General features: G+C 45.1%; 1 protein-coding gene across 49 annotated transcripts in view; it reads right to left on the reverse strand.

Moving 5' to 3' along the window:
• AOPEP (aminopeptidase O (putative)) overlaps nucleotides 1-24,392 on the reverse strand; it is a 384,021-nt gene that overhangs the window by 55,086 nt on the left and 304,543 nt on the right. The gene's annotated exons all lie outside the window — the stretch shown is intronic.

Raw genomic sequence — 24,392 nt, forward strand, 5'->3', positions numbered from 1 at the left:
CGGACACACACATACACTCTTAGCAAATCCTGAAGCAGGAAACATAATTTATCAATTAATTTCACTCTTGGGTATTTATTCTGGAGTCGGAAACACTAACATTCCATTACTCTCAGTTCCTGTCCTTTCTTGTGCGTAGACACACAGTCAAGACAACATAAATATCTTTTTGGTCACATTTTATTTTCTAATATTCTTTATTTTCTATCGAATCCAAACTAAGCATAAATTTCAGCTGCACGTCTACAATTTGTCAGGTGGTTTCTGCCATCAAGTTGACAAAGCAACCTGTCCATTTGTAGGGACAGCCAACCACAACTAAGGAGCAGGGGGGAGGCAGGGAGCATGGCGAGTCCAACTACATGAAGGATTGCTGGAAAAATAATGGAACTGTTTTCATTTAATAAAAATGTGTTGTGAGTACTGTACAATCTCCTATCCAAAGTTTCAGTTTTATTTCACAGAATGATTTAATGTCTACAAGGCATAGGAGTCACATTTCCTCCAAATTCTGCACAGTTTTGGATTCTCGTCCAGACAGTTTACACACTAGATTAACTGTGAAAAGTGTTATGAGGAATAGAGCAAAGGATTAATTTCTTAACAGTCTCTTGGACATGTAGGGAAATTCACGCTATTGAAAATATAATGGATTTAATTTCAGAACAAGGGCAGAAGTCTCAGATTTTCCAGACATGTTTAACTTTCCTACATTCCACAGGACAGAAAAGGCTGCCTTGCCCATGTGTATCGTGTGAGAGGGTGATGCGAACATCGAGTCTGTCTGCCCTGAAGTTACACATTTGCACAAATAGCTGAATAATTCATAAATTAAGGTACTGCCTATCACAACAGAAACTATTTTCAAGGAAACAAGTAGACAGAAACGGCGTTATAAAAATGTTCTTTTATGTCAAAACGTCACTTTACTGCTACGAGTTTAGACGTAATCTTAGGTCTACTGTGAGTTCCAGCCTGGACACAGAGCCTGGAGTAGCCTGAATTTGATAGGGGAGCAGGGGATCTGAAATGAGACTTTGCTGCCAAAAAAGTATTCTCTTACATAATTTCAAGTACTTGAAAGTCAATCAGCGAGTCTTCAAAAATGCAAAATGGATACTTACAAGTGGTGGTTAACTATGGATCTAAAATCCTGGTAGGTCTTTTCATAGGTGTTGGTACGAACATGATTAAAACCTAAGATGTGCTTTTTAGCAATAATCTAAATTCTCAAATGTATGCAACACTTTAGGAAATTTTTTTCAGACAAATTTCGCAAAAATGGTTAAGTTTCAGCACTTCTAGTATTTCTGTATCTTCCTTTACATATGTAAAATGTGCTCCTACAAGAAAAAGTATTTTATTGGAATTTTACTTTGATGTTAAAATGTAACATTTCCTATAACTTCCAGAAGTTACAGGAATAACATTTCTAAGCTTTCTGATTATTTAAATTTTAACGGAAAATAGTCTATAGAAAACCGTACTTTCCCTCCCTCCCCTCAGTATTCCTATTTATCTGCAGAAATTAAGAATTTATCTTTAAAAAAAGAGGCTAAAATGAAACATAGGCTTTTAATTGTTTTTCTTATATACATTGAGCTGAAAAAGAAGCAAAACTTTTAAAATGCTCCTGTGGCTACTGCTTGTATCCCGCATTTTTACAGAATTTCCCTTTAATATATCAGAGTTCCAACGGAGCAACTATAATCTCCACCTTATACTCCAAAGTGAAGCTTGACTCCTTTAAAACAAACCGGCTTGAAAAACCAGTGAGCACAGATCCTCAAAAAGTGAAGTGGATAAACAAACTTTAAATTTTCTAAGAACCACTTTTCTCCTGATTTCACGGTACAGATCCTCATCTAGGAATTTAACAAGTAAGAGCTAACTCTGACAGAGAAATGTTTGAAACCTCACAAGCTGCCCCTCTCTGGGGAGCCCAGTCCTGTGCCCTAGAGCCGGGGTCTAGAGCAGGCTCCCCCCGCGGCGGCGCAGGCGAGGCCCGTCGGGGAGAGCGCCGAGCCGGCCCGGGCAGCAGGAAGGCAGGAGAGCCCGAGTCGGGCTGACGCGCGCGGCCGCAGAAATCCCAAGCCGGGCCTGCAGGGTACGTCACTGTCTCCCCGCTGATTCCTGCTCCGTGGGAACTTTCCCGCGCGCCCCGAACGTGCGTTTGCCTGGCCGTTTTGACTTGAAAGCCTGGCAAATAACACACGCACGAGCTCACCGTTCCGACGCCTGTGCCCTCGAATGCGCTCTGAGTTTACAAGGTCCCCGCCAGCTGGGAAGACAGCACAAGCAGCAGCCGCCACTCAGCCACCTCCCACCGCGCCGGGGACGCAGCAGCCCCGCGCCCACCCTCCGCGTCACCTGGCGGCGGCAGCACGGGCTAGGAGCCGAGGCAGGCGTGGGGCCGCGCGAGGAACGGTCCGCGGTCCCCGCGCGCCCCTGCGGCGCGAAGCCGAGGCTGGAGAGGGCCGGGAGGCCGCGCTGCTCCGGTCCCTCCGGTCCCTCTGGTTGCCCCGCGCGGTCAGTCTCCAGGCCCCGCGCCCGCGAGTATCTCGGCTGCCCGCACCTCGCCCCGCCCCTGCGCCCAGGCCCCGCCCCGCCCCGCCCCGCCCCGCCCCGGATGGGCCGCTCCCACCCGGCAATTACTCTAATGAGAAGTTCTCATCTCAGCACTTCCACAAGGTACAAACCAGCCCCAACACAGCCGGCAATTCAAATGGCTTTGAGAACAAAGGCAGTCATAGCTGTAGCAATTTCTCCTCTCATTCACACAATGTGAGGATCTTCTCTCTTTGCATATGGTATGAGAAAGAAAAAAAGTTTAAAACTGTAGCAAACATGCCATTTCACAAGGGTATTAGTATTACTGTGGAAAAACACCAGACCTGGCCGGCTTCAACCAAAAAAAAAAAAAAAATTTCTTACCAATAAATACATTAAATAAACTTTCAAGTTTGGTCCCTCCTGCAGAACAAATGTTCCTGGACCACGTGGTGGAAATCGGCAACATGCTGAGGTGTGAGAAGACTGTTTTCTTATAGCTTACAGATCATGTGAATAAAAGAGCAACAAACCACCCAGGGCAGCTTTCTGTAAGAATAAACAATCTATACACTTCTTAATCAGCACTGGTGGAGGTTGCTAATTGTTCACACTAAAATCAGAAAAAACAAAATGCCAGAGATAAGTTTTCTGTGTGCAAGGATGGCTTTCATGGTTAATTATTGGCGTCTTCATCCTAAACAACCAGAACATCTGCATGGCAAACAAGAACCCGTCTCATTTCCAGTCTTGCAGCAATCTCAGTAGATAAAAGTCACCAGAATCGACCCCAACAACAAAACCAAAAATTCCAACAAGGATTATGAGGAATGTGATTTATTGAGAATAGGTGAGAGGTAGGCATTCCTAGAATGCACTTCACAACGAAACCAGAAAGATGTGGCCCCAAACCACAGGATAGGGACCTACCTCAGGAGGGGAAGTGATCAGGGCAGTTGTCCCTAGAAAACTGTAATAGTCCATTCACAAGTTCTGCATGTTAAACTCTTCATTCTAATTTTGAATGTACATTAGAATGTTGTAGATGAGAAAAATTGTAACTAAAACGTGCTTAGAAAACCAAAACATCAAAAACAAAGCCTACTTTGCCAGTACAGATTTGATCTTTAAATAATCTGCATCCATTTTAAAGAATTACTGAACAAAATTTATGTGAAAGGTTAAAAAGAAAATCAGGCAATGAACTACTGAATGGAGGAAATATTAAAACCACTATAAAAACTTTGCATTAAATAGGCTGAGAGTCTTCCACCTTCAAACTGTATTTCTTTTTTCAAAAATAGATTTTAATTTTTAAAACATTTCAGGTAAGTATGGCTTTCAGTCCCATTCCATGCATTTATAAAATGTGAGCTAAAATATCTCCATATATAAATCAAGCAAATCCTTAACTGTTCATGTGATAGAAAACTTAGTACTTTATTTTCTTACAAATGCCACGTTTGGTAACTAAATTTGCCTCTCTAAATATTAATATGACAAATAGCTGAATACAATTTAAATTGTAATAACCACTTTAAAAGTTAATCATTTTTTAAACAAGAAAATCAACCGATTTTAAGTTAAACAGAATAAGAAACAATTTTTTTAAAGTGAGCACTTTCAAGTGCTAATATGTCTACCTGAACTTACAACTTTAGTTCCCTGAAAGTAAGATGACATTCTTAAATACTTAAAACTAAGAAAATCAGGTGTCTGGGAAGTAAAAATATAGAAAGGACTCCCAAACACTTGTTCTGCAGATGAAATAAACATGGTGAGCAACTGAGAACATAGGGAGAAAACTCCTTCAGAGAAACTGTGATAATCCCAGAACACTTATCCTCCCTACCTTCCCCGCACTCAGATCCGGAAGTCATTGTTAGCTGGGTCGATCTGTGTACACAACACTCCCATTTAAATGTTAAGAACACTGATAAGCTTTATGTACATTTTCAAATGCATAAGAACATTAAAATTAAACATAATTCCCTTAAAAATTATGTCCGTTTGAAAAATTCTTATATACCTTTAAAAAACAAACATTCTTTAATGAGAGACAGAATAAAGAGGTTTCACAAAATCCACCAAAACATTCTTGGCAAAAGTAAATCTCCACTTCAGGTACCTACGCTATCAGCCTCATCGCTCACACAAACATTTTAGCATGTACTTTTAAAAGCAAAAAGCCACTGCCGATCAAGTTGGTCAAATTTGCAATTCTGCTTTCAACTAAAAGGTAGAGAGTAAGCCTTGGGATAAGCCACGAAAGGTCTTGAGAGTATTTCCACTTCAGATAAGCAGCTCTCACTAACATCACAGGTTTAACTTACCAAGTGATTCCAATACTATTTGTTCGCGCTATTTTTATAGTTAGCATTTCGCTTTTTGGAAGCTGAATTAGTGGCCCTAGTCCATATATTGTTTTGAAAAACCCGTATCTGGGAACTCGTATCTTCCTTTCTAAGCCCAGCGCAGTCCTCTGCAGGCCAGCAGTGCTCGGGCCACCTGCGCACCCCCTGCATTCCTGCCGTGGTTCACAGTGGGGGGGCGGCGGATCCCCGACCACCACTCCCCTCTCCGCGGGCCTCCTGTTCGTTTAACCAGGGTCAGGGGAGCTCCGCTACACGGACATCTGTCCCTGGAGCACCTCTGTGAAGGCAAAGTGCGAGGACCACGATTATCCACAGAAAAAAAAGGAAAGATCTGGCCCTTAGGAGCGGCAGCTGCTACAGCGATCCTTGACACGAGGCCCCAGGGCGGGTGCAACGCCCGAACCAGAGCCCTCCGCGGAGAGGACCCGGCCACCAGCTTCCCTGACCGCACTGCAAGGTGAGGGGAGACTGGGACCAGCAGGCTTTAAAAAACTCAGGCATGTCCAAACGCCTGGCTCCAAAGCTGGGGGCCCACCTGTCACTCGGGGGTCTTCACAAAGGCAAGTCGCGCTGGACCTGGGCCTCTCACCGACTCCCGTCAGCAGCAGACAGCGGAGCCCGCCGGGGGCAGGGGCGCGCCCCAGCCTGAGCCGCCCCACAGCGCCCCCAGCCCCGGCGAGCCCAGCCCTTGTCCCTCCCGTGCCGCCGCGGAGCTGCACCGCCAGGAGCTGCACCGCCAGGAGCTGCACCGCCAGGAGCTGCACCGCCAGGAGCTGCACTGCCAGGACGCGGTCCGCCCGCTGCAGGAGACGACACTCCCTCTTTCGAACCTGCCTCCTTTCCTCCAAGCAGTGAGTTCGCCGACGCTAGGGGCGCCGTTGGCTGGGGAGTCGCCCGGACCGGGGTCTAACCCGCCTGGCTACTCATCTTGTGACCCTGGGCACAAGCTCTGGGAGGCCCAGCTCTCCAGGGTGCCAGGAAACAGCACCATCCTTGGCACGCCCTTTCTGGCTAAAGACCCCCGTTTCTGAGCATGAATGTAAAACGGCCCACCCTCTTCCCCATGTTCCTTCAACACCAGCTCTGCACAGCCTGAGATGTGTGCCGCGAGGACTGAGGCAACCCATGAACCTACCAAAGGTAACGCCAAATGTAAACTACAGGTGCCAAGTAAGCGCTCCACTCTCCCCCCTCCCCTACTGCCAGCGCCTCTCTAGTGCAGGCCCCAGAGGAGCGCCAGGCCTGCCTTACCACCAGGTGGGTTCCCTGACGCCCACCCTGCGCTCCTCTCGCTGGGGACTGAACAGTGACACGTGTGCTTATGTGTGCAGGTCACTGCTCATTTCCAGTCCCGATCACAAACCCTCAGCCCTTCCACAAACCCTTCCGCAGCCTACTCAGCCCTCTCTGCCTGGAATGCCCTCTACTCAAATCACTATTCAAGGGGTCACGTTTTCCAAGAACCCTTCACCAATCTTACCCTTCCAGATGAAGGCTTTGCTTCATGGGTTTTACTCTCATTCATTTCCACGTGGGCTGTGACGCTTTTCTGCCACACAGCAGAATTATCGGAGTGCTGCTGCGCATGACGCTCCCATTTCTGAGCTCCGTGCAGGCCTGGGATGTCTTTACTTTTAATCCCTCCTCACTCCCACCCCCACCTGCTTCCAGAGGAGCCAGTTTTGAATTAATGTAACCTGTCTTGTAGCAGGATCCAAGTTTCCATTTGTGCCCATTAGCAGTGATTCTTAGCAACTAAATGATGAAAGTATGTTAAAATAGAATCAACTTTAAAAGAGAAATTCAAAGATAATACTTTTTAAGCCTTGCACCATTAGTTTCACAAGCAAAGAAAACCATTACAGGTAAATGTCGTATCTATTTCGGGGGCATTTTCCCTAGGAAGCTGTTGACAGCTTAACCACGGCAGCTCTGCTTTACGCAAATGCAGATGGTGCTTTTCTCCCAGAGAACTTCGTGTGTGTTACCTCAGTTGACTTTGCAACGGCCTTGTAGACAGCAGCCCACATTACCCACAGTCTTAGATGACTGGGGAAAGAGAACACGGAAGGTCAAGCCACTTAAAACACAATATGTACACAGTGGTTACAACTATGCAAAAATTTTGGGCTGGGCACCACGGCTCACATCTGCAATCCCAGCACTTGGAGGCCGAGGCGGGTGGATCACGTGGGCCCAGGAGTTTGAGATCAAACTGGGCCAAAACTGTCTCTACAAAACATACAAAAATTAGCCAGGCATGATGGCATGCACCTGTAGTCCCAGCTACTTGGGAGGCTGAGGTGGGAGGATCGCTTGAGTCTGGAAGGTTAAGGCTGCACTGCGCCCTCATCTTGCCACTTGTACTCCAGCCTGGGTGACAAACTGAGATCCTGTCTCAAAAACAAAACAAAACAAACCTAAAACTTATACAGATGTGTGCACAAAAAAGGATGCTTACAGTGCAGTATCATTTTAACTGGAAGTTTTCCTATAAAGTGTTAGTACAAATTATAAAATAAAAAATGTCACAAGACAAAGCAAATGATTAACTTAATTATTCACAAGTCAATAAAACTATAACTGAATCATTCTTTTAAATAGAAATGCCAATTTCCCTCAAACTAAAACTATAAATTAGTTTTGTCACACTGAAAATTTCTCTTTAATATAGTCAGTAGTGGGCATGTTAGATATTACAGTATAACAGAAACTTCATTTAAGCAAAAGTACAAATGACTTTTTCTACTATAATAGCATATATCTGTGTATGCACATACATTATTTTTCCCACGGTAGTTATGAGAAGCTGTAAGAAAACTACAAAGCCACTAACTACCCCCTACCTTTTTAAAATTTTTGTGTAGATGTCGGGGGCGGTGGCTCACTTTGTTGCCTAAGCCGGTCTCGAAGTCCTGGACTAAAGAGATCCTCCCGCCTTGATCTCCCAAAGTGCTGACATTACAGGTATGAGCCACTGCACCCAGCCAAAAAACTCGTATCTAATACTACACTCTGTATTTGTCAACTATCTGACCCTATGAACTCCCCAATTCACTGCCCTTTACATTATCAGCATCCTCTGAGGTTATAGGCAGGATAATGGCCACATTACCTGGCAAAAGGGAATTAAAATTCCAGATGGATTAAGGCTGCTCATCAACTATGAGATTACCCTGGATTATACAGGTGGGCTCAATGTAACCATAAGGGTCCTTATAAGTAGAAAAGGCAGGCAAGAAAGAGAACCAAAAAGACAGCAGCGTGAGAAGGACTTTGCCAAACCATGCCAGCTTTAAAGATGGAGGAAGGGGCCATGAACCAAGGAATATAGGCAACCCTAAAAGCTGGACAAGGCCAGGAACTAGGTTCTCTCCTAGAGCCTACAGAAAAAAAGTGCTGCGGACACCCTGACATTAGCCAATGAAGGCTGATATTGGACTTCTGACCTCCAGATACTATAATAAATTTGTTTTAAGCCACAATACTTGTGGTAATTTGTTACAGCACAATAGGAAATTAATACATCTGAGTTTCAAGTTCCTCATAATCATTGTCATTGCTTCTTAGCCTGTTTGGTGCAACACCTAAAGACAATGACATCCTTTATTTATTTATTTTTTTGAGACGAGTCTTGCTCTGTTGCCCAGGCTGGAGTGCAGTGGCGCAATCTCGTCACAGCAAGCTCTGCCTCCGGGGTTCACGCCATTCTCCTGCCTCAGCCTCCTGAGTAGCTGGGACTACAGGCGCCCGCCACCACACCTGGCTAATTTTTTGTATTTTTAGTGGAGATGGGGTTTCACCGTGTTAGCCAGGATGGTCTTGATCTCTTGACCTCGTGATCCACCTGCCTCGGCTTCCCAAAGTGCTGGGATTACAGGCGTAAACCACCACACCCGGCCAATGACATCCTTTAAAATCTCTCTCGGCTACACTTGAATTCATCAGCTTCCTTTTAAAAGAGGAAGGTTTCTTCCCATTCCCTCCCAGATCCCTAAGTGTGCTGCTTTACAGATGGTTTCAGGCTCAGCTCTGGAGGTGGAAGAGTTTGCTGGGTTTGAGGGGAGGGGAGAAAAGGCGGCCAGACAGGAGGTCTATGGGCCTTCTGGGTCTGGTTCTTGAACGGCCCTGCTGCTTTTATAGCGCCGTGGAGGCCGGGGCAGAGCGTGTCAATGAAACAAAGGACAAACATGAAACAAAGCGCCAGGGGCCACCGCGTCGCGATCAAATCCAAGAGCGATTCCAGTTAATAAGTAACATAACCCCACCACCTTTTTCATGGCTTTAATTATTACGGCCGGTAAGAAATATTCAAGCCATCCCTGTTTAGTGATGTTTTATTTACCCCTAAAGGCTAAAGTCTTCATTAAGTGCAGAAGAGTTGTGTTCAATTCAGCACATATGGTGAGATCGCAGACTGGCTGACTGTACTTTTTCAGTGTCTCCCTCTCCTCTCCGCCCCCCACCCACACCCACCCTCCCGAGGACTCCGAGTACACAGTTCACAATCTCAATCTGGCAGTATCACAATTTCACATTACCACAAAGAATATTTTTTTTAAAAAATCTTATTTCTGAATAGTTTTCCTTATCTCAATTTTTCTAGCACAAATCCATCTTCTCATAAGGCCATTTCCTACACTGATTAAAGTGCAAGTCACTCTTGCTACAAAGGAGTCTTTCTTTGCCCCCAAATGTTTCACTCACATACATGAAAACTGGCTGAGTTCCTGAATGGCACAGAGCCTTTTGGTTTGAGAAGCCTGACAAAATGTCTAAGTAGTAAAAAGAACCGGTAAAACGTGAGAGCCTGTTATTTATTGCAATTCATATATCCACAAGATCAACAGTCATTACTTGCCTCTTTTTTTTTTTGGTGTGGAGACTTAACTCTGTCATGAAACTCCCTGATTATGGTATTTTCTGAAGTTCACACTGTTATGTTTTCTAAAGGGAAACGATTAGCCAGCCATAGCTTTCCAGGCACAATCTGAGGAAGCAAGACTGTTTACCGTGTTTTCTATCGGAAAAGAAATGTTTGCAGCTCATCTCCACTTGGAACAATATTTTTATCTTTGGGTATCATTTGGCACTGCTGTCACTGGAGCTGCAAAAACATGGGAGGAGCTAGGAAAATCCAAACTTCTGATCCTGCACTTTGCAAGAGAGAGGACGAGCTGGGTGTAGCTCTGTCATGTGTGGCCCCACCTCCAGGGGCTTGGGCCAGGAGGGAACTGGGAATGCCTGTGCCCATCAGCAATAGGCTTCCTGGGGGCACCCGGTCAGAAAGACATACAGGAGGGGAGGGCGAAAGGTCCCTGCTCTCCTCTTTCATCGCAGAGGCGGAGACAACTTCTGAGGAAGAGCTGGAATCCTGGGGTCAGGGGAGGCAGCCCAGGGGGAAATGCACATGGCCTGGGCCTCACGCCGTTCCTTCAGAAAAAGGGGGTTACCACGTGGCTCTGTGGCGGCCCTAAGGTGGGAAGATGAACTTGGCTTTGTGTCTGATCATCCACTTTATTAGCAGGATCACACACCGTGGTACACAGCCTTTCTTCTGCTCCAGTTCTGAAGAAACCATTCCTGGTAGCAATATAGTTCTAAATGGGAGTCATAAAATACATAATAAAGAGGCTGGGCACTACAGTTTACAGAGGATGGGAAAGCAAAGTTGATTTTGTATGTGCAACTGTTCCTGTCAACGGACGAACAAGCCTGTGGGAAGGGACTGGGGCAGCAGAATCCCCTGGTGTGGCTCTGGCCTCAGAGTGCCCTGACTCTGCCTCCTCTCTCCTCCACCTACTGAGGTCCCCTGGGAGGGAGGAGAAGCCACCTGCGGCCTCCTCCTGCTGCCCAGGTAGTAAAGCAGGGCTGATGAGGCCTGTGCCTCTGAGCTCCCCTTCAATGCCCCAATGCTATTTTTATTATGTTCCCAGAATTAAACTCCAATAGCATCTTTAACATGCTTTAGTTCTGTGGGAAAAGGAAATACATCAGTCATGCAATAACTATAAAAATTTAACATCCTGGAACCTGTTTTTACAAACTCTAAATAAAAAGTCAGCAATCTTCGTCTGCCATCACAGATCATTGTTCTTGACAATAAATAACCCCAGTGGCTATTTTAAAGATTTCTTAAAATTAACATGAAGAATGAATGAATGAATGAATGAATGAAGAAACATGTCCATAGTAGGGGGTTGGACATGTAGGGATGGACATGTAGAACAGGAAATGAAATCTCCCTTAACAACAAAACTTGTTCCCTTGAGCAGATGCCGTCTCTTGCAGGGGACCTTACTAGCAAGCTCACAAGTTGTTTCTGTTTATACAGCCTGCCTAAAGCTTTTGAGAGAAACATTACTTATGTTAAATGTATTTAATTATAGGATAGGAATTCCTTAAAACTATGATCCAGTTTTTTGTTTGTGAGGCAGGGTCTCGCTGTCACCCAGGTTGGAGTGCAGGGCGTGAACACAGCTTACGGTAGCCTGGACCTCTTGGGGCTCGGGTGTTCCTCTCACCTCAGCCTCCCAAGCTGCTGGGACTACAGGTGTGCGCCATCACACTTGCCTAATTTTTTACTTTTTTTTTTTTTCTGTAGAGATGGGATTTCACTACGTTGCCCAGGCTTGTCTCAAATTGCTGGGCTCAAGTGATCTGCCCACCTCGGCCTCCCAAAGTGCTGGGAATACAGGCATGAGCCACCGTGCCTGGCCAACAATTTCAGTTTTAAAAAAATTTTCCCATAGGTCTTATTTTTCTCATGCCCGCAATATTACTTTTCTTTGGACCATTCTCAGTTGATCCATGTTGCTCAAGATGCAGACTGCAACAGCACGGGCCGATCCCATGTTAACTCCACCATTACGCTATTCAATATTTAAAGGCACTGAACACATGCTCACATGTATTCCATTTGACTTCTGTCCATCCAGAAGGCCCACAATAACCCTCTTTCAAACCCGGAGCTGGTCACTTCTGCACACGAATCTAAACAGTGCTTGCTGTAACAGGATCATTTCAATTGCCAAATTTACTGGTAATCCTATTAAACCTTCTTCATCTGTGAACTCATCGAGGTCGTCCGCAAGTCCCAATTTCCAGTACAGATACGAAGCCACACCCCAGAACTGCTCCTATCACCTCCCACCTGGTGGCAACGGAGGCACTGATGAGCACCCTTTGGGTCGGACCCGTCCACCTAGAAGTAACATGGACTTACTGAGCTTGCTGCTGGCACTAGGAAGATGTACAACTTCTAAGAATCTTAATGTAAGACTAATTAAAAGAACAGGAAAAGAAATGAAATCTCCCGGCCGGGCGCGGTGGCTCAAGCCTGTAATCCCAGCACTTTGGGAGGCCGAGACGGGCGGATCACGAGGTCAGGAGATCGAGACCATCCTGGCTAACACGGTGAAACCCCGTCTCTACTAAAAAATACAAAAAAAAACTAGCCGGGCGAGGTGGCGGGCGCCTGTAGTCCCAGCTACTCGGGAGGCTGAGGCAGGAGAATGGCGTAAACCCGGGAGGCAGAGCTTGCAGTGAGCCGAGATCGCGCCACTGCACTCCAGCCTGGGTGACAGAGCCAGACTCCGTCTCAAAAAAAAAAAAAAAAAAAGAAATGAAATCTCCCTTAACAACAAAACTTGTTCCCTTGACGAGATGCCTTCTCTTGCAGGGGGCCTTGGAGGCCGAGCACACCTGATGTGCTTGCGTTGTACAGACATTAGTCACTGTGCAACAAGACGTTATTTATAGCTGCTGTGTCTTTATTTCCTAGGTCTAACCACCAGAATCTCTACTTAGCCAGGTCGTGGCCTGGATTTGTTTGCTATAGTTACTGCGACTGTGGCAAACATGGTTTATATCATTAGGTTTTTTATTGTTTCATTCAGTTTTGGGCGTATGTGTGTGTTTATATTCAGATTTTAAATGTGTGCAAGTTGCCTAGAAACCAAAGTGCAGAATTCACAACCTAATGCATATGCTAAGCTGCAGCTGCTGGAAAACAGCATGTTCCTTCGCCTACAGTCTGGGCTGGGCTCACTCCTATCGACCCTGTCATTCAAGGTTGATGGCATCTAGTTTCCCAGGGAGTTGGTTTAGTTATATCATCACTTTTGGTATAACTGGAAAGAAAGCGTTGTGTTTTTATTTTTTCGTCTTGCTTGAATGCCCATTTTCCCCCCCAAGAAAACGTAGGTTCTTCTCCTGCATCAGGACAGTATATATAACTTCTGGTGTGGGAGACACAGGCCCAAGAGGCCGAGAACTTGCTTGCATGGAGCATGGATGGACAGATGGCTGGATGGAAGGTTTCTCACATCACTGTATTTCCCACACTGAGCACCTTTCATCTAAGGAGCTCCACACCATCTCATACGTGCCTGAGGTGCCAGCCTTCCGCACCACGGCATCGCACTCAGGGTCTCAAGGCAGAAAGCCGGTCGAGATCACCGCAAATCAGGAAGTGAAGCCAAGTAAACCCTCAGGAATGTATTAACTTGCACTGACAGGTACCACTTAGACAAGCCCCTTCTACTGTTGCCGCGGTTCTTCCGGAGTAAGCGCGGCCCTTCCCCAGGAGCAGACAGCGGCTGAAGAGGAGCAAATGGTGCTCCAGGGTTTTTCCTCGCAGTCTCACCAGCAGGACCATTCCTGCTCCGGAAATGCTCTCTCCTAAGTCCTTCAGCAATAAGAAACTGTGTCCAGAACAAAAGTTACGTTTTATTTTACGCCACAAAATTAGGAGTGGAAAAGAAATGTGAATATCTTATGAGAAAAAACGCAAGTTAAACTTCCGGGAAAATACCTGAATTCATTGAGCTTTGGCGCTTGTATACCGTAAGCTCAGACGATAAAATGCCACCCACTCTCTTTAATTGCATGTGGTAATACTTTTGACAACCTTTAGGTGCCAAGGAGAAAAATATTTTTCATGGTTAACTGTGCAGCCTATCATTTTCTATCAGTGAACACTACTCAGTTTTCTGGCTGAAATGAAGAATGACTTCAGGAAGAATTCTTAAGATAAAATGGTTAGGGATTGATAAAGGAAAACCACCCCCCGTTAAAAAATCAAAATAAAGGCTAAAAGGTGGGGTAAAAAAATATTATCCTGAAACTTCGTAAAACAGCTATTTAACACCAAATCAATAATACTGCTGTGAGGTCTTTTTAGAATTTAAAAGCCTCTGTGGGTTTGCTACAATTTTCATGCCCACTCTTAGGACGAAGGCAGCTCATACATCTGTGGTGTTCAACTAACCAGCAACTTAGCTTCTGAATAAAAAGTACACAGAGAAGAGATGTTGCCACTTTCTGCAAGTAGCACACTGGACTGCATGATCTGCCACATCGCAGGGAGCATCCATCCCATGACGGTGACACTGTGAAAAGACGTACACGGGCCGCGGACTGCTAAGGCCAGCTTGTGGCCAGGCTGGAAGACTGACAAGATCAAAGGGCTCTAAAAACCCACAGTCCCTTCAAGGTGACTTTAAGCCCAGGTGCCCAGGCAGCAGCTGTCCCTCCATCTCTCAGCTGAGCTATGCCTGGCCACCTCTGAAACTAAATACAGTTTTATTCCCCACACACACACACACACACACACACACACAAAGACACACACACACACTAAGACACACACACACACACACTAAGACACACACACACACACACACTAAGACACACACACACACACACACACTAAGACACACACACACTAAGACACACACACACACACTAAGACACACACACACACACACACTAAGACACACACACACACACTAAGACACACACACACACACACACTAAGACACACACACACACACTAAGACACACACACACACACACACACACACAAAGACACACACACACTAAGACACACACACACTAAGACACACACACACACACACTAAGACACACACACACACACACTAAGACACACACACACACACTAAGACACACACACACACTAAGACACACACACACACACTAAGACACACACACACACACACACTAAGACACACACACACACACACACACACACACACACACGAAGAAAGAAGAACAAGACAGGAGAAAAGGAGGAGGAGGAAGAGGAGGGGGAGGAGGAGGAAAAATAAAACAAAACCCAACATTCCGACATTTACTGAAAGGAATGAAGTGCTGCTCTTGTTTATGAAGAGCAAGTAAACACATATTTTATGGCAGATATTTGAAGATAATTAAAAAGTAAGGAAACTTTTAAAAAAGATGAAATACCTTTAAAAGACATGAAAGGTTTTCTCTCACCCCAACCCCCAAGGATGATTCTTGTCATTTAAAGGGCAACTATTCCATTTAAAGGAATTTGTTTAAAAGTTGGAATTTTTTTTCCAAAGGCAAAGATTTAAATCAAGTAAGACCTATCAGATAAATGCCATCTTCATGAATTATAACTTAAAGAAATAAAACATTTTATTTTCATGCTTTCAAATATGAAATGTTTTAAAATATCCTGAAAAATCAGTGGTAACATCTTAAAAAAGCAGGTGAGATCAGTGGAAGATTCCACCTGTCCCCAAGCCTAGGCTTAGGAAAAATGAGATCACACAAGACCATATGCACATCCTCACAAACGAACCTGTAAACAGGACACAAATTCTTAAAGCCATCAACATCACTAGACAGCAAAAATCCAGGGAGATTTAAAACACAAATATTTGTATAATCCTTTCTATTCAAGAAAACTCAGTGTGACCACCACCATGGAAACCTCTCCCGGGGGTCTACAATGGCCACCCTCAGACCTGCTTTCTGGGTAAAGCAACTGAAAGCACGTGGTAGGAGAGGAGTCTTGTAACTGAGTGAATGACTGGGGACAGGTGCCTGCTTTTACCGACAAGCAAGTAAGGCCATGCAGCAATTTCTTTAAAAAAAAAAAAATTATCTGGGCTGGGCGCCATGGCTCATGCCTGTAATCCCAGCACTTTGGCAGGCTGAGGCGGGAGGATCACCTAAGGTTGGGAGTTCAAGACCAGCCTTACCAACATGGAGAAACCTCCTCTACTAAAAAAATACAAAATTAGCCGGGCGTGGTGGCGCACGCCCGTAATCCCAGCTACTCAGGAGGCTGAGGCAGAAGAATCGCTTGAACTCAGGAGCCAGAGGTTGCAGTGAGTCGAGACTGTGCCACTGCACTCCGGCCTGGACAATGAGAGCGAAACTCCGTCTCAAAATAAAAAGAAAAATTATCTGAAGCTGGTGTCAAAGGGATTTATTTTAAAAAACAGCAAATCACTAATACTAAGGAATCTCCTTAGAGATTTACTACCCACCTTAGATACCTTTACTTAGGTCTTTCAGGATGCTCCAACTGGCCTGAACTTGAGGCATCGAACTGTTAGGTGTGGTGCTGACTGCTCCTACGAGACACATCACAGGAGCCGACTTTCCCAACATGCCAACAACTCACGTCCAGGCTCAGGAGCAAACTGGTATGTCATCAATGTCGAGACGGTTTTCTTTCAACCAAATACCGCACGGTCTCACTCATAGGTGGGAACTGAACACATGGACACAGGGAGGGGTACATCACACACGGGGGCCTGTCACGGGGTTCGGGGGAGGCAGAGGTATTAGGAGAAATACCCAATGTAAATGACGGGTTGACGGGTGCAGCAAACCAACACAGCACATGTATACCTATGTAACAAGCCTGCACAGGTACCCTAGAACTTAAGAGTATAAAAAAAAAAAAAAAGAAAGAAATGGTTTTCTTTCAAATATTAAACGAAATGCTGGGTGTATCAGATGTCTGACACTTCTCTCCCGGGTTCATAACAAAATCTGAATCCTATCAATCCAACGCAGCGATTAAAGGAAACCCCAGCAAGGCCCGCTTCTCAAGCTCCTCTTCTGAGCGATCTGTATCAGGAAACCAGGATCCGCTTTATCTCAGTGTGCCTCATGTTGAGTCAAAGACTGTCAGTTGATCAGAATTGAGAGCGAACTTGTTCCAACCTTTTCCCATTAAAAACAAGAGGGTATTTACATCTTCCAAACCAACGCCTTTAGCGCACATAGAAACTGATGAGCCACAATGAGGCCTTGCGGGCCACTGTGTGTGATTCAAAGGAAAAATTACTAATATCCAAGTAGAGTTTCCAGATTATCTCACCTTTTCAAACTGTTTCAACCTCAGCCCTCATGCCATTCCTGTCCCATGTGTAATTCTCAAATTACAACAAGCATAGTCTGAAATCCTCCCATCTAAATGACCTGGATAGACACTTAGCATTTACCCATTTGGTAGATTCTTTGGTATTTCCTAATACTATTCTATCAAATCCACCTATACTGCAAGGAAGGAGAAAATGGGGGAAAATATGTCTTCATGGGCGTCTGGGCCAATTTTCCCTTGTCAAGGATCTCCTTTATGAAGACACCTGTTCAAGTTACTATATAAAAGTACAGTAAAAATAAAATGGAAGCGATCGCTACCTACATCTTGGCTTCAGGCAAGAAATAAGAACATCATTGTGTCTCAAATACAATGGAAAACTCCCTTGTTTTCTTTCAGTAGGAACCCCGGAATAAAGCAGTATCAACGTCAGGACTCAGAACCAAACTTCTAATGGAAGACAAGGCAGGGATGACAATGTCTTCAGTATGTCATTTAGCAATTCTGTCATCGTCAGTGACCTCCCAGAACTAACAGCTGACAGCACAGCAAGGGGAGAAAACAATATATAAGATTTTTAAATCCCCACTGGGTTAATCAAATAATATAATTTGGTATTATAAACTTATTTTTCACAGTATCCCCAAATTTAACTGCTCACAAATGAAATTGGGGATATTTAACTTCTGAATGCACAGTATGACTTTTGAGACTTCTATATGTAGAATTCTTATGTATTTCATACTCTACTTTCTATAATGTTACAAAAGAAAGTAAATACAAAACACTGTATTGTGATTTGCTAAACCTTGATAAAGACTGAATTCAGAGATAATTTTTAAATGTCAAAAATTTCCCATGTGGCCTTTTGGATGAAAGGCATATTAAGTAGAATAAATTTATTATTCATTATAATGTCACAGAATTAACCTACTCTTTCGTTTTTACAAAGGAGGAAACTTCAGTTATGGAACTAGCTTCAGTGAACCTTTCTAAACCTGGAGACTCACACTGACTGACTGGCGGAACCACATACACATGAGCCTATCAATTCTACTGGCGCATCACATCACCTATCAAAGAACGGCACAGGAACAACACGGAGGGAGGAGACGGAAACTGAGTGAGTCCATTTTGCTGGAAGGAAGGAATCACCACGTGGGGTTTCAGAGAGGAGAACGCAGAGGCATGCCAGGCACACGGCGCTGGAACGAACAGGTGGAGGAGACGTTAGCACTAGAAAGAGGAACAGAAGTACAGGAGAAAAAGGTGTAGAACAAAAGCACAGGTGAAACGAGGACACAGCGGACTTACATCTGTTTGGCCAACTCTAGACTCCATGGACTAGTGGTAAGGAACCGTCTCCAAGATTAACAGCACACAGCAGAGGAGTTATTCTTAGCTGGCCGTGCTGGCTGGAGCTGCAGGCACCTTCCCCCAACCATGTCAGGTGTGCTTCCAACTGCAATCTCCCCGAACAGTATGTGGCCATCCCAAAAACAGCCATTCTAAAATGAACTCGAGTGTTCTAGCACTTGGCACGGTATTAGAAGAATCCTTATCCCCATCACATAGTCTGGTCAGAAAAGAGCTCTGGGGCTCTCTCAGGGCTGCACATCCTGTAACATCACTGATGAGGCTGTTTTGTCATCAAATAAAAGCACAGAGGCAGCAACAACTCCAAACCACCCTCCCCTCACTCAGTCAAGTATTTACCTACTGATTTGGGTGCTGGTTATTTATTCCTAAGTAACACCTATTATTTACTAGCTGTAAAACAGGCTGTGTTGCAGGTGAAGTATTCCAAAGTGAAGTCTTGTGCCTAGAGCAAAGAGTAGCCTGGGAGAACATCAGCTCCTCAGGGGAAGCATTCTCCGACTAGCCCACTGGACACCCAAGGTGAGGGGCCCTCTGGTAGTGAACATGGCCACCTTTCACTGTGCACCACAGGACAGGGGAGAACATTTTCAGATTTCACTCTCTGGCTTTTGTTTCAGTAACACCTTTGAACGGCAGAATTTACTTAACAGATAACATATCTGAAAGGCTCACTTGAAAACCAGCGCTGCAGTATCTGCTTCATTTCCCTGGGGGGTGGACAGGCTTCCTGATGGGCCACAGGAGGTCTGACTGACTGTCTGGCCCAGAACAGCTCCCCTGTACCTGTGGACACCTGGCTGGCCACAGCACTCAGGCCAGGAGGCCTACCTGCCACTCCAGGTGGGGGTGGCCTGAAAAGGAAGGGCCAGAAGCAGGTAGCCTCCGCTGGCCAGGTGCAGTGGGGTTTTTCTCAGACACACACGATAAAGTGTGTTTCCAGGCTCCCCCTAAGTCCTGCTGGAGGGTTTCAGGGCCCCCCAGTTAGTTTACTTTCCTGGGACATGTACCTTCTGATCGTACCCCTTTTCCGTGTTATGGTTACGGTAACAGGATGAGAGAAACCACAAAGTATAAAAAGCTACAGGACACGGAGCCACTTATTCATGCCCCTGTAAGCACTGGAAAAAGCTGTCTTTAACAGAAACACATGTAATCAAAAGAAGAGGCGGGGGCTCTGCAACATCAAAGCCCCTCAGTTGTGGCACATGGTCCACAAACAGGATAATCCTCCAGATATCTGGGACAAGTCAAAAGACAAGAGGAGCAAACAGTGTTCACTTGTTTGAACTGGGATACATTTCCAAAAGGGAGCATGAAGTGACATGATCCAGCAGCAGCTTAGGGAGCTTATGTTCTAATTCCCCTACCCGGAGAACGAGGCTGAAAGGTGCACAAGTGAGCTTCAGCAATCCACCGGTCACGTGGAGAGCAGTGACATCCACCAGCCCCCTTTGATCTGCTAAAGCGACCTCGCTTCCCACCGGCCGGCCACTGCCGGGCACTGGCACAGAGCTGGGCTCTTGTGCTTTCTTGTGCTTTGATAGACGGCGACGTCTATCAAATCAGGTATCAGTTTCTATTAAAAAATGCTGAGGGACTTAGCTGCTAATCACACTAAAATGAAGACCTAGATGACGTCGTGTTCTGGCATTCTGGGTACATGTGAAGAATGCTCACCCAGAACACGCTCTGTGATTGGATGTTTAGGAGAGAAGAGAAACTACTTCACTTCCATGACATTCTTTTTACACTAAAAGAGTAGCTATGTGAAGAACAAAGGCAGACCGATGCACTGACTTCATGTCACTAAATACATACTGGTAAATGCAAAGAAATCTATTAACTGCCAAAATAATTTAACACTCTTTGCCCACACATACTTCTATTTAACACTTTCTGCTCATAGCAGAGCTCACGTCGTCCGGGGGTGCGTGTGACTGCACACCCAGGGTACAACGGCACACTGTGAACACCACACTTTCCACCAGCCAGGCCAGACCACACAGTGGAAATACTAGAGAGGAGGCAAAGTATCAGTTATACCTTTTTCAGGATTTGATTATGCTACTTTGAAGTGAGGACTATTTGCATTTTAATAAAAGCCAGAAAGCAGGAGACAGCTGTGTAACTGCGTATTTCTTTGGAAGTAAGTTGAGAGTCTCCATTTCACGGTAACCCGTAAAGTAGAGCAGAAATAGCCCCACAGTTAACTGCTGAACCTTGAAGCTCATCTTCCATGATTTCCATATTGTGCCTACGAACTAAACATACACGTCACGATCGGCAGCTGGCAGTATCCCCTCAGATTCTGAAACGGATGCCAGTTTGATTCATGTTCAGAGAGGAAGGAGACACAGGATGGCTGCTGTCGGTTTTTACATCACTGGCCACATGCAGAAAGCCAAAGGCAAAGGACGAATGCACAAACCTTCCTCTCACAGTCCTACACGATCCATTCCTGAGGCTCAGACGCTGCTCTGCACTCACAGCCGTCTACTCCAGTGCACAGGAGATGGTTATCAAACGGAGTGAGTTAAGGTATACATGTCCCCAGGACTACAGCTGCAGTTAAATGCTGAATTCCAGTACTCACAGTCAATGAAGTTACTTTTTATGAAATGTACATAACAGATCTTTCCAAAAAAGCAGTATTTCAAAATAACTGAATTAAATTATTTTTCTAAAAAGTAGCCTGCATGAAACCACCTCTGAAGTCACAAAGTCAAAGTCACAAATATAAAACACACTCCCATTCCTCTTCAGTGATTATTCTCCCTGAAATACAAACATCAAAATATTAAAAGTAGCTTGCTGGGAGACGATTACTGGTAATTTGAAATTTCTTCTTCATACCTTCCCATATTTTCAGAATTTTCTCTAACAGTATCACTTTGATATTCAGGGGAAACATAGTTAAATTTCTTACCTTGAGTTGGTTTAAAACAAGAAACTTAATATGCTGAACTGAAATAAAAATACAGGAAAGGTAACCCACCAGAAAACAAAGCTTGGTTACTTTATGCAGAGACCAGAGACATACCATGGCTGCCATGGTCAACTCAGCTCTCAAATCCAGATTTCAACAACTTGAGCAACATGAACTGGACTCCTGGGGCCTCCCCACGTAGGAGAGCTGGGCACACTATCGGTAATGCCACCCGTCTCCCAGGACGAGCACTATGAAAGAGAGGCCAGACTATCACCTGGATTTCATATTAGCAGATTCAGTTATTACAAATTAAATTGAAATGAATTTCAACCTCCTTCCCTTCAGTAACTTTCCTTTTTAAATCCTCACCATGTCCCTGATAAGCTGCTGGAGAAGATGCTTAAAAACCCTGGAATGCCCAAAATATAAGTAACAAATGAAAGGAGGACAACAAATACTGGAAAACTTACAAACTCCAATCAGTGCTGAAACAGTTAGGAGCTGCTAAAACATGGCGTCTCTCAAATTCTGGGGGTGAAGGAGTGACTGGCATGGCACTGAATGATGGCAGGTGTGAGGGCCCAGGAGGGTGACACGCAGCACACAAAAAGGAACGGCACTTACACTTGAGGGTCTCACGTAACTTTACCCTGCTGAGAAAACATGGGCCTTGGAAGGGGCCACACCGGTTTACAGGGCATGGCTCCTCATCAGTAACACGCGCAGACAAAGGACAACGGCCAGGAAGATTCGGACTGGTAGAATGATTTAATGTCTGCATCTACACAATGACTGCCTCTCACCCTCATCTCCTCTCAGAAATGTGTGGCTGGTCTTCCGGCACCCAGTTTCCCCGAGAGGGAGCACGGTGACAGGAGATTTCACGTTGGTAACGGCAGCAAGTATAGAGGACCACATCCGAGGGAGTCCCAGGCAAGCCCCTGAGAGAATCAGTTTTCAGCAAACGAGGACAGCTCAATACCACACAGCACCTGCCCGCACAGGTACCTGGGAGCTCTGCCCCACCTGCATCCCTCACCAGCTGGCACTGCCTTCCAGACACACCAGGCTAGTATCTCAGCAATATGGACCAAAACACTGGGGACATCTGGGGCCAATAGCTCTTACAGAATTCTTGGATAACCTAATCCAAATAATATACACAATTGAGCAGGGAAATTCTAATACGATGCCCTATCTATAATAGAAAGGAGAATTAAAGGAAAAGCCAGTTATAATGCATTAATATGGACGTCAATATTTATAAGCTGATGCCTGAGTACCCTATTAAACACAACAGTGAAGCAATGGGCTGCCTGGAGAATCCCCCCTAACACACAGCTGTTAATGCAAACTGAAGCAGCTGTGCCAGGTGGTCACTCAAACACCACAAATGCATTCCCACTGCAAAAGAGATTTTCTGAAATGGCAAGTAACTCTCGGAAAAATTCAACAAAACACAATCTTCCCAGATTTACCCTTCAGACTCATTCCCAGAAACCCGAGTCGATATTAAACCTGTGCACAGAAAAGAGGTTCTGAGTCCAAACATTAGACCCCAGTTTGTCACCTGTACGGCTCTCCCGCTGGCACCTGAAGAGTGTGGGCAGTGGCGTACTTCTCCACTCTGCTGCAATGCACCGTGCACCACAGGCAGAGTGCGCCTGGACTCCACCACCCACGGCCAAAGCACCCCGATCGCTGTGCCACTCACGTCACTCCCACGAGGGTGATCCTGCCTATGAGAACCGTTCCTTTATCACAAACTGCCACCACATGACAAAGTGCCTCTGGAGGCCAAAACAATGGAAGTGAACTGTGTTCAGTTGAGGTTGTTTATTCAGATACCAGACCCTAAGAAAATCATCTCTGCCACTGTTCTCCTCCCGTGAACTTCTGGCACTGGGCACTCGGGCTAGGTGTGAACTGGAGCATGCCCCGCTTCAGAATATCTGGACAAGCACAAATTCGAAAGATAAACAGGCCTGCAATGAGTGGTCTGAGGCCCGTGATGCCGCTGAGACCCAAAGGGTGGTCCTGAACGCCACCCACGACGCGAGGGCTATTTCACCAGAATGCTCTGCCATGACTGATATAACTTATTTAGAAAAATAGGTTCACTTGATTTGTTCACTGCCAAAATTAAAAATCCCTGCAAATCCTAGAATAAGCAAAAATAATGAGAAACTTTAGTCACTTGGTCTTGAGGACATAGTAATCCCTGCCATGTCAAATGATTCACACAAATACTGCTAGTTGCATTTTAAATAAAGAATCCTAAAAAGCTACCCAATTCTAACACCTAGAACTCCACTATTTAATTATTTAAAGCACCCCAAAACATGGCTCTACAGACACGTGTCTTTTCTATATTAAAACAATGTTTACAATCAGAAATACAAACTGACAAACATTGGTTCGAGTAACAGAACTAAAAAAAGGAATTCAAAATACCAAAAAAAAATCATTTCCCAAAGTAAACTTAGACAGTATCACATACATCAACTCAATAGTTTATATCAAGTCCACAAGAAAAACATAATTAAATAGAAAGTGGTTAACCGTTGCACGCATGAGTGGTGGCAGAACCTAGAGACTGGGGAGGATAGGCATCAAAGACCACAAGTTTATTTATTTTGTTATTCCATTTCACTTTATTATTTTTTCAGACAGGGTCTCACTCTGGCTGTGTCACCCACACTGGGGTACAGTGGTGTGGTCACAGCTCACTGCAGCCCTGAACTCCTGGCTCAAGTGATCCTCCCACCTCAGCCTCCCAAATAGCTGGAACCACAGGTGCATGCCATCATACCCAGCTAACTTTTCTATTTTTTGTAGAGATGGGGTTTCTCCATGTTGCCCAGGCTGGTCTCGAACTCCTATGCTCAAGCAATCCACCCACCTCAGCCTCCCAAAGTACTGGGATTACAAGCGGGAGCCACCACTCCAGGCCTACAGTTTTAATTAACATGTGTTAACAATGCTTGAA

The sequence above is a fragment of the Macaca mulatta genome, chromosome 15 (genome assembly GCF_049350105.2).
Source record: "Macaca mulatta isolate MMU2019108-1 chromosome 15, T2T-MMU8v2.0, whole genome shotgun sequence".
In the NCBI taxonomy this organism is placed as follows: Eukaryota; Metazoa; Chordata; class Mammalia; order Primates; family Cercopithecidae; genus Macaca; species Macaca mulatta.